The sequence below is a fragment of the Triticum aestivum genome, chromosome 5B (assembly GCF_018294505.1).
Source record: "Triticum aestivum cultivar Chinese Spring chromosome 5B, IWGSC CS RefSeq v2.1, whole genome shotgun sequence".
NCBI classification, from domain to species: Eukaryota; Viridiplantae; Streptophyta; class Magnoliopsida; order Poales; family Poaceae; genus Triticum; species Triticum aestivum.
The window spans coordinates 466,193,403-466,208,770 of NC_057807.1; positions in this window are offsets into that span (position 1 = coordinate 466,193,403).

Genomic DNA, 15,368 nt, shown 5'->3' on the forward strand with positions numbered 1-15,368 from the left:
CTTTGGGGAAGAAGACACCTTTATATAGTGGGGGAAACAATCCAACCGTTACCCCACTGAACAGCCACGCACAGAGAGGTACTACCGCTTGGGCAGGGCGGTACTACCGCTCCCACCCAGCGGTACTACCGCGCTGACGAGGAAGGCAGGGTCCTGGCCCCAGAGCGGTACTACCGCGGGAGTAAGAGCGGTACTACCGCTTGGAGCAGTACTACCGCCACTACTGCCGCTCCTAGTACCGTAAAACCCGACACGAAAAACATCGGGCTCGAGTCGAGGCGGTAGTAGCTCGGAACCACTGCGGTACTACGGCCGAAGACCACAAGCGATACTACCGCTCTAGGAGCGGTACTACCGCTTGACGAGCTTCGGTGGTACTACCGCTGAGGACCGCGGTACTACCACTGGGATAGGACGGAGCAGGTACGGAGGGAAAGGCAGCTCCATTGAAGCGGAAGGAAAACATCGGGTGTGATACGGATGTGTACGTGTTGATTCCACCCTAGCCTTACCAAAGCGGATCCCCTCTTGATAGTACGGTGACTCCTACGAAACTAGTCCACCAACAGAGAACGAAGGAGCTACACCATCTTGAATAAAACACCGAGGGGAGGTAATCGTCTCGTGCCAATGGATGAATCTCTGAAAGAACTTAACACACACGATTAGTCCGCAAAAGCATTGTCATCAATCACCAAAACATCTTGGGGATAAATATGCCCTTACACTTGGTATGACCAAAATCATCTTAAACTTCAGACATCAGAAAAGGCAGGTGGATTTCCTCATATGATAAATAAAGAATGGAAACAACACATAATGATAATTTTATTATCCATGGTTACTTTCAAACACTACATTAAGAACCGAGACACCTAATTACCAAGTATTTACAAGAAAAATATAGTTTCGGCAGTGAAACTACCTTTGCAGGCTTGACCGGTCCTTGTGCGTGGCAGTGGTGATGAGCGCCACCGGCTTCGCCTTGCTGGTAATCATGCTCAATAAACCGGAGAGCAAGAAGGTTAACCATGTTCATAATTTTCTTTTGTAGTGTTGAAACTAATAATATGTATACTTGTCAATTTGAGATCCACAACAACACTTTCTATTCACTTCAATATTTTGAAGTTTATTTTCTTCCTGCGGGATAAATTTTACTAAGAACAAAAAGCATGCTAACTCAAGGATTAGTTTAACTGTTGACCAAATAGTTACATGTTGAGTTGCAACCTTTGGAAAAGTTCTGGACGTTGAAAGTTCTGAACCTATAGGTTAGATTTATCTAGCTTTTTTGTAGGCTGAGAGTATATCCACCCTTTTAATATGTGTTGCAACAACAGCGACCACAGGATGGAGCAGAGGAAGAATAGCCGAGCAATAGCATGACCTGCAGACCAAACATTAGGACCAAATTAGAGAGTTGATGCGGAGCATCCTTCGATCATCCCCATGGACACTACTTCGACTACTCAAGCTCCAAGTGGACCCATGACAAGAGCTCGAGCACGTGCTATTCAATCCGAGGTTAACTCTCTCCTTGTTGAACTTCCCTTTGACCCACTTGAGACATGGCTACTACCTCAAACGGAGATGCTTTGTGTGCTTAGGTACCAAGGAACCAACCTAGACGAAGCTACGGTACAAGATGGACGTCGAGAGCAAGAGGAGAAGCTGCCTAGCCTGGAGTGGGCGGTACTACCGCCCACGCCAAGCGGTACTATCGTTGAACCCAGCCAAGCGGCACTACCGCCCTACATCCGCCCTTCTTCCGCCGAACCCGACAAACTCCTGTGATCGAACGGCTCCAGAGCGGTACTACCGCCCCATCAAAGTGGTACTACCGCTGAAGCTCTACAAGCGGTACTACCGCCCGAGGGTACGGTACTACCGCCCTGCCTGCGTGCAGCGTATCCGGGCCGAGGCCCATGTACTCGTTTCGCCCATCTCTTCCCCCTTCGAAGGCTTAGACTATAAATAGACCTCCCCCTCGTCCTTTCTAGGGTCAGCATTGTGATAGCTCTTTTGAGATAGAGCATTGCTCATCCGTACCGGATCTACTCCTTGTGAGGGACCACACCTCTTCGGAGAAGATCCATCCGGATTCAAGGCCTCCATCCGGAGAAGACAATCAAGACCTCCTCACGGAGAAGAACGGTTACTCTTATATCGTCCCTTGTTAACTTTGGATCTCGTGTTACTTTGTGCCTCGATGATCTAGCACTTGTGTGATCAATTTCGTGTCGGTTGAGTGTTTCTCTTGTTTTCCCCTCATGATTTCCCTCGTGTACTTCTGCACGTTCTTCGTGTTCCCCGTAGGATCCACTGCAAACGTGAAAGATCGACCCCATAGGGTTCCGCCCTACATCATCTTGGTATCATCAGCCACGTTGATCACGTTTTTGGAGCCCCTACCCCTCTTTTTCTAGCTTGATTTTGTTGTTTTCGTCCTAAATCCGAAAATCCCCACCAAAAATAGCCCCAATTTTTTTTTGTGATTTGTTGGTTTTGATGATGTTTTGTTGATTTTGATCCGTGGATTTTCTTGGTTTCGAGTGGATCTAGCATCTCCCCAAGTTTCACCTCTTTCCATCCACGAAATCCATCCAATTTTGCCCCCGAAATCATCCTTTTCCGCCCCATTATCGCCCCGATTTTCGATTTGCAAATTTTTCCCGACACGAGCGGTACTACCACCCTCCAAGAGGTACTACCACTGAGCGCCACAAGTAGTACTACCACCCTCCCAAGCGGCACTACCGCTCCCCCCCCCCCCCCCCTTGGCAGCTACAATTCCTTCCCCGCGCCATTCTCCGCTGAGTTTCGCCAAATTTTGCCCCGGTGCCCACGCTTACAAACGCATACCACCACCTCTTTCCACAAGCACCACCACCACTCACCGCTACCTCGTATGACGATTGTGACATGTTTTGGTCTTTGAGATTTTGGGTTGTGGTTTCTCGTGTCCCATTGTGTTTCGGCTATATGTTCGATGTCAACACCACCACCGCTAATCTCCATCGACTACTCATCATCGCCAAGGACGGTAACTTCGATGACATCTTTGTCATACCTTGCAATTGCATTGATAACCACATGGCCTTACTTTTGCGTTGCTAACCCATCGAGACTAGCCATTGAGTATTGCCGGCAACGTGACTTGTGCACATTAGTGATAATATTCTCCATAAGCATACATACCATATCATCTCTTGTGTCACAAAGTTGTCATCGCATACACAATTGCTATCTTGCTTCGTGAAGTTTTGCATGAGAAAAGAGCTCAAAAGAGAAAGAGCCAAACAAGCTTTTAAGCAAAAAGAGAAAGATAAGCAAAGAGCTTATAAGCAAGAACCATAGCATCATACTACATTAAGATTGTCATATCCGATCATCTTGGATCATATCACCGAAATACCATACATATAGCATACTTGGGATAGAGGTCGTTGCATTTTTGCCTAGTAGGTTGTGCACAAGTTCCGTATCCGCCTATTGTGCAATCGTGCTAGCGTCTCTCTTGTATTGTGCAACAAGAGCATTTTCGTGGACTCCACATTCTCATTTTTGGTTTGCACAATCCCACTTATCTATTTGCGTGTGTGTTTCCGTGTACCACTACTTGCTTGGTCTACTTGTTGCATTTGCGAATTTGCGAATCTTTTTCAACATCTTTGAGTCAAACTGACAATTGCAACAAATTTTGTGCCAGCATCCTAACCAAGCTCCACCATAAGCTTTTACTTGTGTAGGTGTGAGAACTGACAAGAATTGGTACCAATAGTGCTATTTCATTGTCCGCATTTGAGTGAACTTGATTCATCGTCAACATCGGTCAAGGTACATTTGGTATAAGTTCTTCTCCTTCTCCAACTCACATTTTGCTTGGAATGATGGATAGGCCAAGTACTTCTACCAACCCACTCTTCATCGAGCAAGATGACGACATGTCATCATTCATCACCAAGAGGCACCTCTTTGGTGCACAACGAGCGTTGCATCAAGAACAACAAGCTATGACCGACCGCATCGACAACCTCGCCACCGACTTGCGACTCTCCGAGCAACGTACAAAGGACTACTTCGACAACAAGCTCAACACTCACAAGCAAGAGAATGATGCAAGGATGGACGAGATCCGCGCCTTGTTGGTGAACCGTCCTCCTTCTACTTCTTCATACTCAAGACAAAGCCGCTCAAGTCGACACTCCGACGACTCCTTCTCTGGCTCAAGTACACCGACATCAAACACTATTCGACGAGCAGCGCGTCAATACCATCATGCATCTCGCAATCCTCTACATGACAAGCATTCACAAGAGCAAGTTGATGAGCAAGTACTTCGTCCTCAACCATGCGCAAGCTTAAGAACGACAACGACAACAACGCCAAGAGGAAGAACGAGCGCGTCTACATCAAGAGGAACAAGACGACGAGGCTCAATGTCTTCAACAACAACAATGTGAAGCAAGCTCTTGAGGCGCAACGTGCCCTTCAAGAATCAAGTTGAGCTATCGCCAACCGCAACCGAGATCGGCACAATCAAGAGGAAGCACTTCGAGAAGAAATCCAAGAGCGGAACTACCAACCGCGAGTGCAACATCAAGTTCCTCAAGCTCCTCCACAAGCTCGACAAGCTCCTCCACAACCTCAAGTTCAACAAGAGCAAGTTGATCATGGACTTCCTCCACGCCAAGAGCAACATGAGGATAATTATCCTCCACGTCAAGGGTGTCATCATAACCATCGACCACAACACAATGAAGAGCAACGCTATGGCAAGCTAAAGTTTACAATGCCCAAGTTCAATGGAAGCAATGACCCCGAAGAGTACCTATCATGGGCATTGAAGGTCGACACAATCTTTCGTTTGCACAACTATGAGGAAGAGAAGAAGATCGCTATGGCATCACTTGAGTTCCAAGACTATGTGCTCATATGGTGGGAACAAGTCCTTGAGCGATGAGAAGCAAGAGGGGAACCACCAATCACCACTTGGGCTCAAATGAAAGATGTCATGTGAGCACGTTTTGTGCCAACCTACTACAACCGCGATCTCTTCAAGAAACTCCAACTCCTCAAGCAAGGAACAAAGAGTGTTGAAGAATACAACAAGGAAATGGAGATAGCCATGATTCGAGCCAATGTCACGGAAGATGATGAGCAAACTATGGCACGTTTCTTGAATGGACTCAATCATCCCATCAAGAAGATCGCCGACTTCCAACCCTACTCCAACCTCATCGAGCTCGTGCATCAACCTACCAAGGCGGAACGCCAAGTGCAAGATGACTTCAAGTATGCCAAGTACTCATCCAAGAACTACGGCTTCTCCAACAACCAATCCTCAACGACTCCTCCAACTTCTACCTCAACTAAGCCATCTTCAAGCAACAACGACAAGTCAAGTTACAAGAAAGCTTCAAGTCGTCTTCCTCATCCTACAAGCAAGCCGCGCGCTTTGTCATCTACTCCGGCCGATGAGACCGTCAAGACAAGCTCCTTCAAGTGTTTCACTTGCGGCGGCCGAGGCCACAAGTCCTACGAATGCGCAAACAAGCGCACCATGATCCTCAATGATGATGGAACCTATGACTCCATGAGTGACGAGGAGATGGAAGCCCTTGAGCAAGTGGCCATGCACCAGCGAGTGGACGAGGATGAAGATGATCAAGTCTTTTGTGATGAGGATTCGAGCCCCGCTCTCATTGTCTCCAAAGTCTTGACTCTTCAACATCAACAAGAAGAAGACCAAGGATGCCACATCTTCCACACAAAGGCCGGCATCAATGGAAGGTCCATCAAGGTCATCATCGATGGAGGTAGTTGCCACAACTTGGCAAGTGAAGAACTATGCTCCAAGCTACAATTGGTCAAGATGAAGCACCCGCACCCCTACAAAGTCCAATGGCTAAGTGACTCCGGCACTATACGAGTTGAGCATACGGTCCAAGTCTCCTTCAAGATTGGCACATATGAGGACACTTTGGAGTGTGATGTCGTCCCGATGTCCGTTTGCCACCTCCTTCTTGGTCGACCATGGAAATTCGACCGCGGCGTCATCCACAATGGACGCACCAATCACTATAGCTTCAAGATGAAAGGAAAGGAGTATGTGCTATGACCTATGTCTCCTACTCAAGTGATAGCCGACAAGCAAGCCACCCATCATGGAGAGAAGAGTGAGAAAGTGATCCACCAAAAAGTGTGTGAGAGCCACAAGCCAAACTTGAGCGCCTCTTCGACTAGAGAGAAAAACCTTGTCCTAGTTGCCACCAAAAGTGAGATGAGAGAAGTGTGTGAGAACCCATCAAGTGTTATGCACTTTGTCCTTGTGTGCAAGGATGGGGAACCAAAAATTAACACCTCTCACGAGCTACCTTTAGTGTTTCAATCTGTTTTGCAGGAATTCCATGATGTTTTCCCCGATGAGCTACCTTTGGGTCTACCTCCTCTACGAGGCATTGAGCATCGAATCGACCTCATCCCCGGAGCGCCCCTTCCAAGCAAAGCTCCATACCACGTCAACCCCGAAGAAACTAAGGAGATCCAACGGCAAGTACAACAACTAATCGACAATGGTCATGTACGTGAAAGCTTAAGCCCTTGTTGTTGGAAATATGCCCTAGAGGCAATAATAAAATGGTTATTATTATATTTCCTTGTTCATGATAATTGTCTATTGTTCATGCTATAATTGTATTGATCGGAAACCATAATACATGTGTGAATACATAGACCACACCATGTCCCTAGTGAGCCTCTAGTTGACTAGCTCGTTGATCAACAGATGGTCATGGTTTCCTGACTATGGACATTGGATGTCATTGATAACGGGATCACATCATTAGGAGAATGATGTGATGGACAAGACCCAATCCTAAGCATAGCACAAGATCGTGTAGTTCGTTTGCTAGAGCTTTTCTAATGTCAAGTATCATTTCCTTAGACCATGAGATTGTGTAACTCCCGGATATCATAGGAGTGCTTTGGGTGTACCAAACGTCACAATGTAACAGGGTGACTATAAAGGTGCTCTACAGGTATCTCCGAAAGTGTTTGTTGGGTTGGCACGAATCGAGATTGGGATTTGTCACTCCTTATGACGGAGAGGTATCTCTGGGCCCACTCGGTAATGCATCATCATAATGAGCTCAATGTGACCAAGTGGTTAGTCACGGGATCATGCATTACGGAACGAGTAAAGTGACTTGCCGGTAACGAGATTGAACGAGGTATTGGGATACCGACGGTCGAATCTCGGGCAAGTAACATACCGATTGACAAAGGGAATTGTATACGTGATTGCTTGAATCCTCGACATCATGGTTCATCCAATGAGATCATCGTGGAACATGTGGGAGCCAACATGGGTATCCAGATCCCGCTGTTGGTTATTGACCGGAGAGCTATCCCGGTCATACCTGCTTGATTCCCGAACCCGTAGGGTCTACACACTTAAGGTTCGATGACGCTAGGGTTATAAGGAAGTTTGTATGTGATTACCGAATGTTGTTTGGAGTCCCGGATGAGATCTAGGACGACACGAGGATTTCCGGAATGGTCTGGAGGTGAAGATTTATATATGGGAAGTTGTCATACGGTCACCGGAAATATTCGGGGGCATACCGGTATTGTACCGGGGACACCGGAGGGGTTCCGGCGGTCCACCGGGAGGGGCCACCAGTCCCGGAGGGCCTCATGGGCTGTAGAGGGAAGGGAACCAGCCCCTAAGAGGGTTGGGCGCCACCCCCTAGGGCCCATGCGCCTAGGGTTGGGGGGAAACCCTAAAGGGTGCTCCCCCCTTGCTTGGGGGGGCAAGCCCCCTCCCCTTGCCCCCCCTCTAGATCTCATCTAGAGGGGGCCGGCCCCCTTCCCCTTCTCCCTGTTGGGGAATGTTGCATAAAATAAAAAATTCCTACGTTCACCAAGATCAATCTATGAGTTCATCTAGCAACGAGAGAGGGGAGTGCATCTACATACCCTTGTAGATCGCGAGCGGAAGCGTTCAAGAGAACGGGGTTGAGGGAGTCGTACTCGTCGTGATCCAAATCACCGGAGATCCTAGCGCCGAACGGACGGCACCTCCGCGTTCAACACACGTACGGTCAGCATGACGTCTCCTCCTTCTTGATCCAGCAAGGGGGAAGGAGAGGTTGATGAAGATCCAGCAGCACGACGGCGTGGTGGTGGATGCAGCAGGGTTCCGGCAGGGCTTCGCCAAGCGTTTGCGAGAGGAGGAGGTGTAGCAAGGGGGGAGGGAGGCGCCAAGACTTAAGGTTCTGGCTGCCCTCCCACCCCCCTTTTTATATAGGGACCCCAGGGGGGGCGCCGGCCCTGGAGATGAGATCTCCCAAGGGGCGGCGGCCAGGGGGGTGGAGTGCCCCCCAAGGCAAGTGGAGGCGCCCCCTCCCCTAGGGTTCCCAACCCTAGGCGTAGAGGGGGGCCCAAGAGGGGCGCACCAGCCCACCAGGGGCTGGTTCCCCTCCCACTTCAGCCCATGGGGCCCTCCGGGATGGGTGGCCCCACCCGGTGGACCCCCGGGACCCTTCTGGTGGTCCCGGTACAATACCGATGACCCCCGAAACTTTCCCGATGGCCGAAACTCGACTTCCCATATATAATTCTTTACCTCCGGACCATTCCGGAACTCCTCATGACGTCCGGGATCTCATACGGGACTCCGAACAACTTTCGGTTTGCTGCATACTCATATCTCTACAACCCTACCGTCACCGAACCTTAAGTGTGTAGACCATACGGGTTCGGGAGACATGTAGACATGACCGAGACGGCTCTCCGGTCAATAACCAACAGCGGGATCTGGATACCCATGTTGGCTCCCACATGCTCCTCGATGATCTCATCGGATGAACCACGATGTCAAGGATTCAAGAAACCCCGTATACAATTCCCTTTGTCAATCGATATGTTACTTGCCCGAGACTCGATCGTCGGTATCCCAATACCTCGTTTAATATCGTTACCGGCAAGTCACTTTACTGGTACCATAATGCATGATCCCGTGACCAGACACTTGGTCACATTGAGGTCATTATGATGATGCATTACCGAGTGGGCCCAGAGATACCTCTCCGTCATACGGAGTGACAAATCCCAGTCTCGATTCATGCCAACCCAACAGACACTTTCGGAGATACCCGTAGTGCACCTTTATAGTCACCCAGTTACGTTGTGACGTTTGGCACACCCAAAGCACTCCTACGGTATCTGGGAGTTGCACAATCTCATGGTCTAAGGAAATGATACTTGACAATTGGAAAAGCTCTAGCTAAACGAACTACACGATCTTTGAGCTATGCTTAGGATTGGGTCTTGTCCATCACATCATTCTCCTAATGATGTGATCGCGTTATCAATGACATCCAATGCCCATAGTTAGGAAACCTTGACTATCTGTTGATCAACGAGCTAATCAACTAGAGGCTTACCAGGGACATGTTGTGGTCTATGTATTCACACGTGTATTACGATTTCCGGATAACACAATTATAGCATGAATAATAGACAATTATCATGAACAAAGAAATATAATAATAACCATTTTATTATTGCCTCTAGGGCATATTTCCAACAGTCTCCCACTTACACTAGAGTCAATATTCTAGTTACATTGTGATGAATCGAACACCCATAGCATTCTGGTGTTGATCATGTTTTGCCCTAGGAAGAGGTTTAGTCAACGGATCTGCTACATTCAGATCCGTATGTACTTTACAAATATCTATGTCTCCATCTTGAACATTTTCACGTATGGAGTTGAAGCGACGCTTGATGTGCCTGGTCTTCTTGTGAAACCTGGGCTCCTTGGCAAGTGCAATAGCTCCAGTGCTGTCACAGAAGAGTGCGATCGGCCCCGACGCATTGGGTATGACTCCTAGGTCAGTGATGAACTCCTTCACCCAAATTGCTTCATGCGCTGCCTTCGAGGCTACCATGTACTCCGCTTCACATGTAGATCCCGCCACGATGCTCTGCTTGCAGCTGCACCAGCTTACTGCCCCACCATTCAACATATACACGTATCCGGTTTGTGACTTAGAGTCATCCAGATCTGTGTCGAAGCTAGCGTCGACGTAACCCTTTACGACAAGCTCTTCGTCACCTCCATAAACGAGAAACATGTCCTTCGTCCTTTTTAGGTACTTCAGGATGTTCTTGACCGCTGTCCAGTGTTCCTTGCCGGGATTACTTTGGTACCTTCCTACCAAACTTACGGCAAGGTTTACATCAGGTCTGGTACACAGCATGGCATACATAATAGACCCTATGGCTGAGGCATAGGGGATGACACTCATCTCTTCTTTATCTTCTGCCGTGGTCGGGCATTGAGCCGAGCTCAATCTCACACCTTGCAATACAGGCAAGAACCCTTTCTTGGACTGATCCATATTGAACTTCTTCAATATCTTATCAAGGTATGTGCTTTGTGAAAGACCTATGAGGCGTCTCGATCTATCCCTATAGATTTTGATGCCTAATATGTAAGCAGCTTCTCCAAGGTCCTTCATTGAAAAACACTTATTCAAGTAGGCCTTAATGTTGTCCAAAAGTTCTATATCATTTCCCATCAAAAGTATGTCATCTACATATAATATGAGAAATGCTACAGAGCTCCCACTCACTTTCTTGTAAACGCAGGCTTCTCCATAAGTCTGCATAAACCCAAACGCTTTGATCATCTCATCAAAGCGAATGTTCCAACTCCGAGATGCTTGCACCAACCCATAAATGGATCGCTGGAGCTTGCATACCTTGTTAGCATTCTTAGGGTCGACAAAACCTTCCGGCTGCATCATATATAGTTCTTCCTTAAGGTGACCATTAAGGAATGCAGTTTTGACGTCCATTTGCCATATCTCATAATCATAGTATGCGGCAATTGCTAACATGATTCGGACGGACTTCAGCTTCGCTACGGGAGAGAATGTCTCATCATAGTCAATGCCTTGAACTTGTCGATAACCCTTAGCAACAAGTCGAGCTTTATAAATGGTAACATTACCATCCGCGTCCGTCTTCTTCTTAAAGATCCATTTGTTTTCTATCGCTCGCCGATCATCGGGCAAGTCTGTCAAAGTCCATACTTCGATTTCATACATGGATCCTATCTCGGATTGCATGGCTTCAAGCCATTTGTTGGAATCTGGGCCTGCCATTGCTTCTTCATAGTTCGAAGGTTCACCGTTGTCTAACAACATGATTTCCAAGACAGGGTTGCCGTACCACTCTGGCGCGGAACGTGTCCTTGTGGACCTTCGAAGTTCAGTAGGAGCTTGATCTGAAGTGTCTTGATCATCATCATTAGCTTCCTCTCTTGTCGGTGCTGGCACCACAGGAACATCTTCCTGAGTTGCACTACTTACCGTTTCAAGAGGTAGTACTTCATCAAGCTCTACTTTCCTCCCACTTAATTCTTTTGAGAGAAACTCCTTCTCCAGAAAGGACCCATTCTTGGCAACAAAGATCTTGCCTTCGGATCTTAAGTAGAAAGTATACCCTATGGTTTCCTTAGGGTATCCTATGAATACGCATTTTTCCGACTTGGGTTTGAACTTCTCAGGTTGAAGTTTCTTGACATAAGCATCGCATCTCCAAACTTTTAGAAATGACAACTTAGGTTTCTTGCCAAACCATAATTCATACGGTGTCATCTCAACGGATTCAGACGGTGCCCTATTTAAAGTGAATGTAGCTGTCTCTAGAGCGTATCCCCAAAATGATAGCGGTAAATCAGTAAGTGACATCATAGATCGCACCATATCCAATAGAGTGCGATTACGACGTTCGGACACACCATTTCGCTGAGGTGTTCCAGGCGGCGTGAGTTGTGAAACGATTCCACATTTCCTTAAGTGCGTACCAAATTCGTGACTTAAATATTCTCCCCCACGATCTGATCGTAGGAACTTTATCTTTCGGTCACGTTGATTCTCTACCTCATTCTGAAATTCCTTGAACTTTTCAAAGGTCTCAGATTTGTGTTTCATCAAGTAGACATACCCATATCTACTCAAGTCATCAGTGAGAGTGACAACATAACGATATCCTCCACGAGCCTCAAAACTCATTGGACCGCACACATCAATATGTATGATTTCCAATAAGTTGGTTGCTCGCTCCATTGTTTCGGATAACGGAGTATTGGTCATCTTGCCCATGAGGCATGGCTCGCATGTGTCAAACGATTCATAATCTAGAGACTCTAAAAGTCCATCAGCATGGATCTTCTTCATGCGCTTGACACCAATGTGACCAAGGCGGCAGTGCCACAAGTATGTGGGACTATCATTATCAACTTTACATCTTTTGGTATTCACACTATGAATATGTGTAACATTACGCTCGAGATTCATTAAGAATAAACCATTCACCAGTGGGGCATGACCATAAAACATATCTCTCATGTAAATAGAACAACCATTATTCTCGGATTTAAATGAGTAGCCATCTCGAATTAAACGAGATCCTGATAAAATGTTCATGCTCAAAGCTGGTACTAAATAACAATTATTGAGGTTTAAAACTAATCCCGTAGGTAAATGTAGAGGTAGCGTGCCGACAGCGATCACATCGACCTTGGAACCATTCCTGACGCGCATCTTCACCTCGTCCTTCGCCAGTCTCCGCTTATTCCGCAGCTCCTGCTTTGAGTTAAAAATATGAGCAATCACACCGGTATCAAATACCCAAGAGCTACTACGAGTACTGGTAAGGTACACATCAATTACATGTATATCACATATACCTTTGGTTTTTTCCGGCCTTCTTGTCTGCTAAGTACTTGGGGCAGTTCCGCTTCCAGTGACCACTTCCCTTGCAATAAAAGCACTCAGTCTTAGGCTTGGGTCCATTGCTTGACTTCTTCCTGGAAACTGGCTTACCAGGCGCGGCAACTTCCTTGCCGTCCTTCTTGAAGTTCTTCTTACCCTTGCCCTTCTTGAACTTAGTGGATTTATTCACCATCAACACTTGATGTTCTCTTTTTGATCTCCACCTCCGCTGATTTTAGCATTGAATATACCTCAGGAATGGTCTTTTGCATCCCTTGCATATTGAAGTTCATCACAAAGCTCTTGTAGCTCAGTGGAAGCGACTGAAGGATTCTGTCAATGACCGCATCATCTGGGAGATTAACTCCTAGCTGAGTCAAGCGGTTGTGCAACCCGGACATCTTGAGTATGTGCTCACTGACAGAACTATTTTTCTCCATCTTACAGCTGAAGAATTTGTCGGAGACTTCATATCTCTCGACCCGGGCATGAGCTTGGAAAACCATTTTCAGCTCCTCGAACATCTCATATGCTCCGTGTTGCTCAAAACGCTTTTGGAGCCCCGGTTCTAAGCTGTAAAGCATGCCGCACTGAACGAGGGAGTAATCATCAACACGAGACTGCCAAGCGTTCATAATGTCTTGGTTCTCTGGGATTGGTGCTTCACCTAGCGGCGCTTCTAGGACATAATCTTTCTTGGCTGCTATGAGGATGATCCTCAGGTTCCGGACCCAGTCCGTATAGTTGCTGCCATCGTCTTTCAGCTTGGTTTTCTCTAGGAACACGTTGAAGTTCAGGTGGACATGAGCGTTGGCCATTTGATCTACAATACATATTGTAAAGATTTTAGACTAAGTTCATGATAATTAAGTTCATCTAATCAAATTATTTAATGAACTCCCACTTAGATTAGACATCCCTCTAGTCATCTAAGTGCTACATGATTCGACTCGACTATCCCGTGTCCGATCATCACGTGAGACGGACTAGTCATCATCGATGAACATCTCCATGTTGATCGTATCTTCTATACGACTCATGCTCGACCTTTCGGTCCTCCGTGTTCCGAGGCCATGTCTGTACATGCTAGGCTCGTCAAGTCAACCTAAGTGTATTGCGTGTGTAAATCTGGCTTACACCCGTTGTATTCGAAGGTTAGGATCTATCACACCCGATCATCACGTGGTGCTTCGAAACAACGAACCTTCGCAACGGTGCACAGTTAGGGGGAACACTTTTCTTGAAATTATTATGAGGGATCATCTTACTTACTATCGTCGTTCTAAGTAAATAAGATGAAAAACATGATACACATCACATGCAATCAAATAGTGACATGATATGGCCAATATCATATAGCTCCTTTGATCTCCATCTTAGGGGCTCCATGATCATCTTCGTCACCGGCATGACACCATGATCTCCATCATCATGATCTCCATCATCGTGTCTCCATGAAGTTGCTCGCCAACTATTACTTCTACTACTATGGCTAACGCGTTAGCAATAAAGTAAAGTAATTTACATGGCGTTTCTCAATGACACGCAGGTCATACAAAAAATAAAGACAACTCCTATGGCTCCTGCCGGTTGTCATACTCATCGACATGCAAGTCGTGATTCCTATTACAAGAACATGATCTCATACATCACATATATATCATTCATCATTCATCACAATTTTTGGCCATATCACATCACAAAACACTTGCTGCAAAACAAGTTAGATGTCCTCTAATTGTTGTTGCAAGTTTTTACGTGGCTTTTATAGGTGATCTAGCAAGAACATTTTCTTACCTATGAAAAAGCCACAACGTGATTTGTCAACTTCTATTTACCCTTCATAAGGACCCTTTTCATCGAATCTGCTCCAACTAGAGTAGGAGAGACAGACACCCGCTAGCCACCTTATGCAACTAGTGCATGTCAGTCGGTGGAACCTATCTCACGTAAGCGTACGTGTAAGGTCGGTCCGGGCCGCTTCATCCCACAATACCGCTGAAGCAAAATAAGACTAGTAGTGGCAAGAAAGTTGACAACATCTACGCCCACAACAGATTTGTGTTCTACTCGTGCAATAGAGAACTACACATAGACCTAGCTCATGATGCCACTGTTGGGGAACGTTGCATAAAATAAAATAAAATCCTACGTTCACCAAGATCAATCTATGAGTTCATCTAGCAACGAGAGAGGGGAGTGCATCTACATACCCTTGTAGATCGTGAGCGGAAGCGTTCAAGAGAACGGGGTTGAGGGAGTCGTACTCGTCGTGATCCAAATCACCGGAGATCCTAGCGCCGAACGGACGGCACCTCCGCGTTCAACACACGTACGGTCAGCGTGACGTCTCCTCCTTCTTGATCCAGCAAGGGGGAAGGAGAGGTTGATGAAGATCCAACGGCACGACGGCGTGGTGGTGGATGCAGCAGGGTTTCAGCAGGGCTTCGCCAAGCGTTTGCGGGAGGAGGTGTAGCAAGGGGGGAGGGAGGCGCCAAGACTTCAGGTTGCCGCTGCCCTCCCACCCCCCCTTTTTTATATAGGGACCCCAGGGGGGCGCCGGCCCTGGAGATG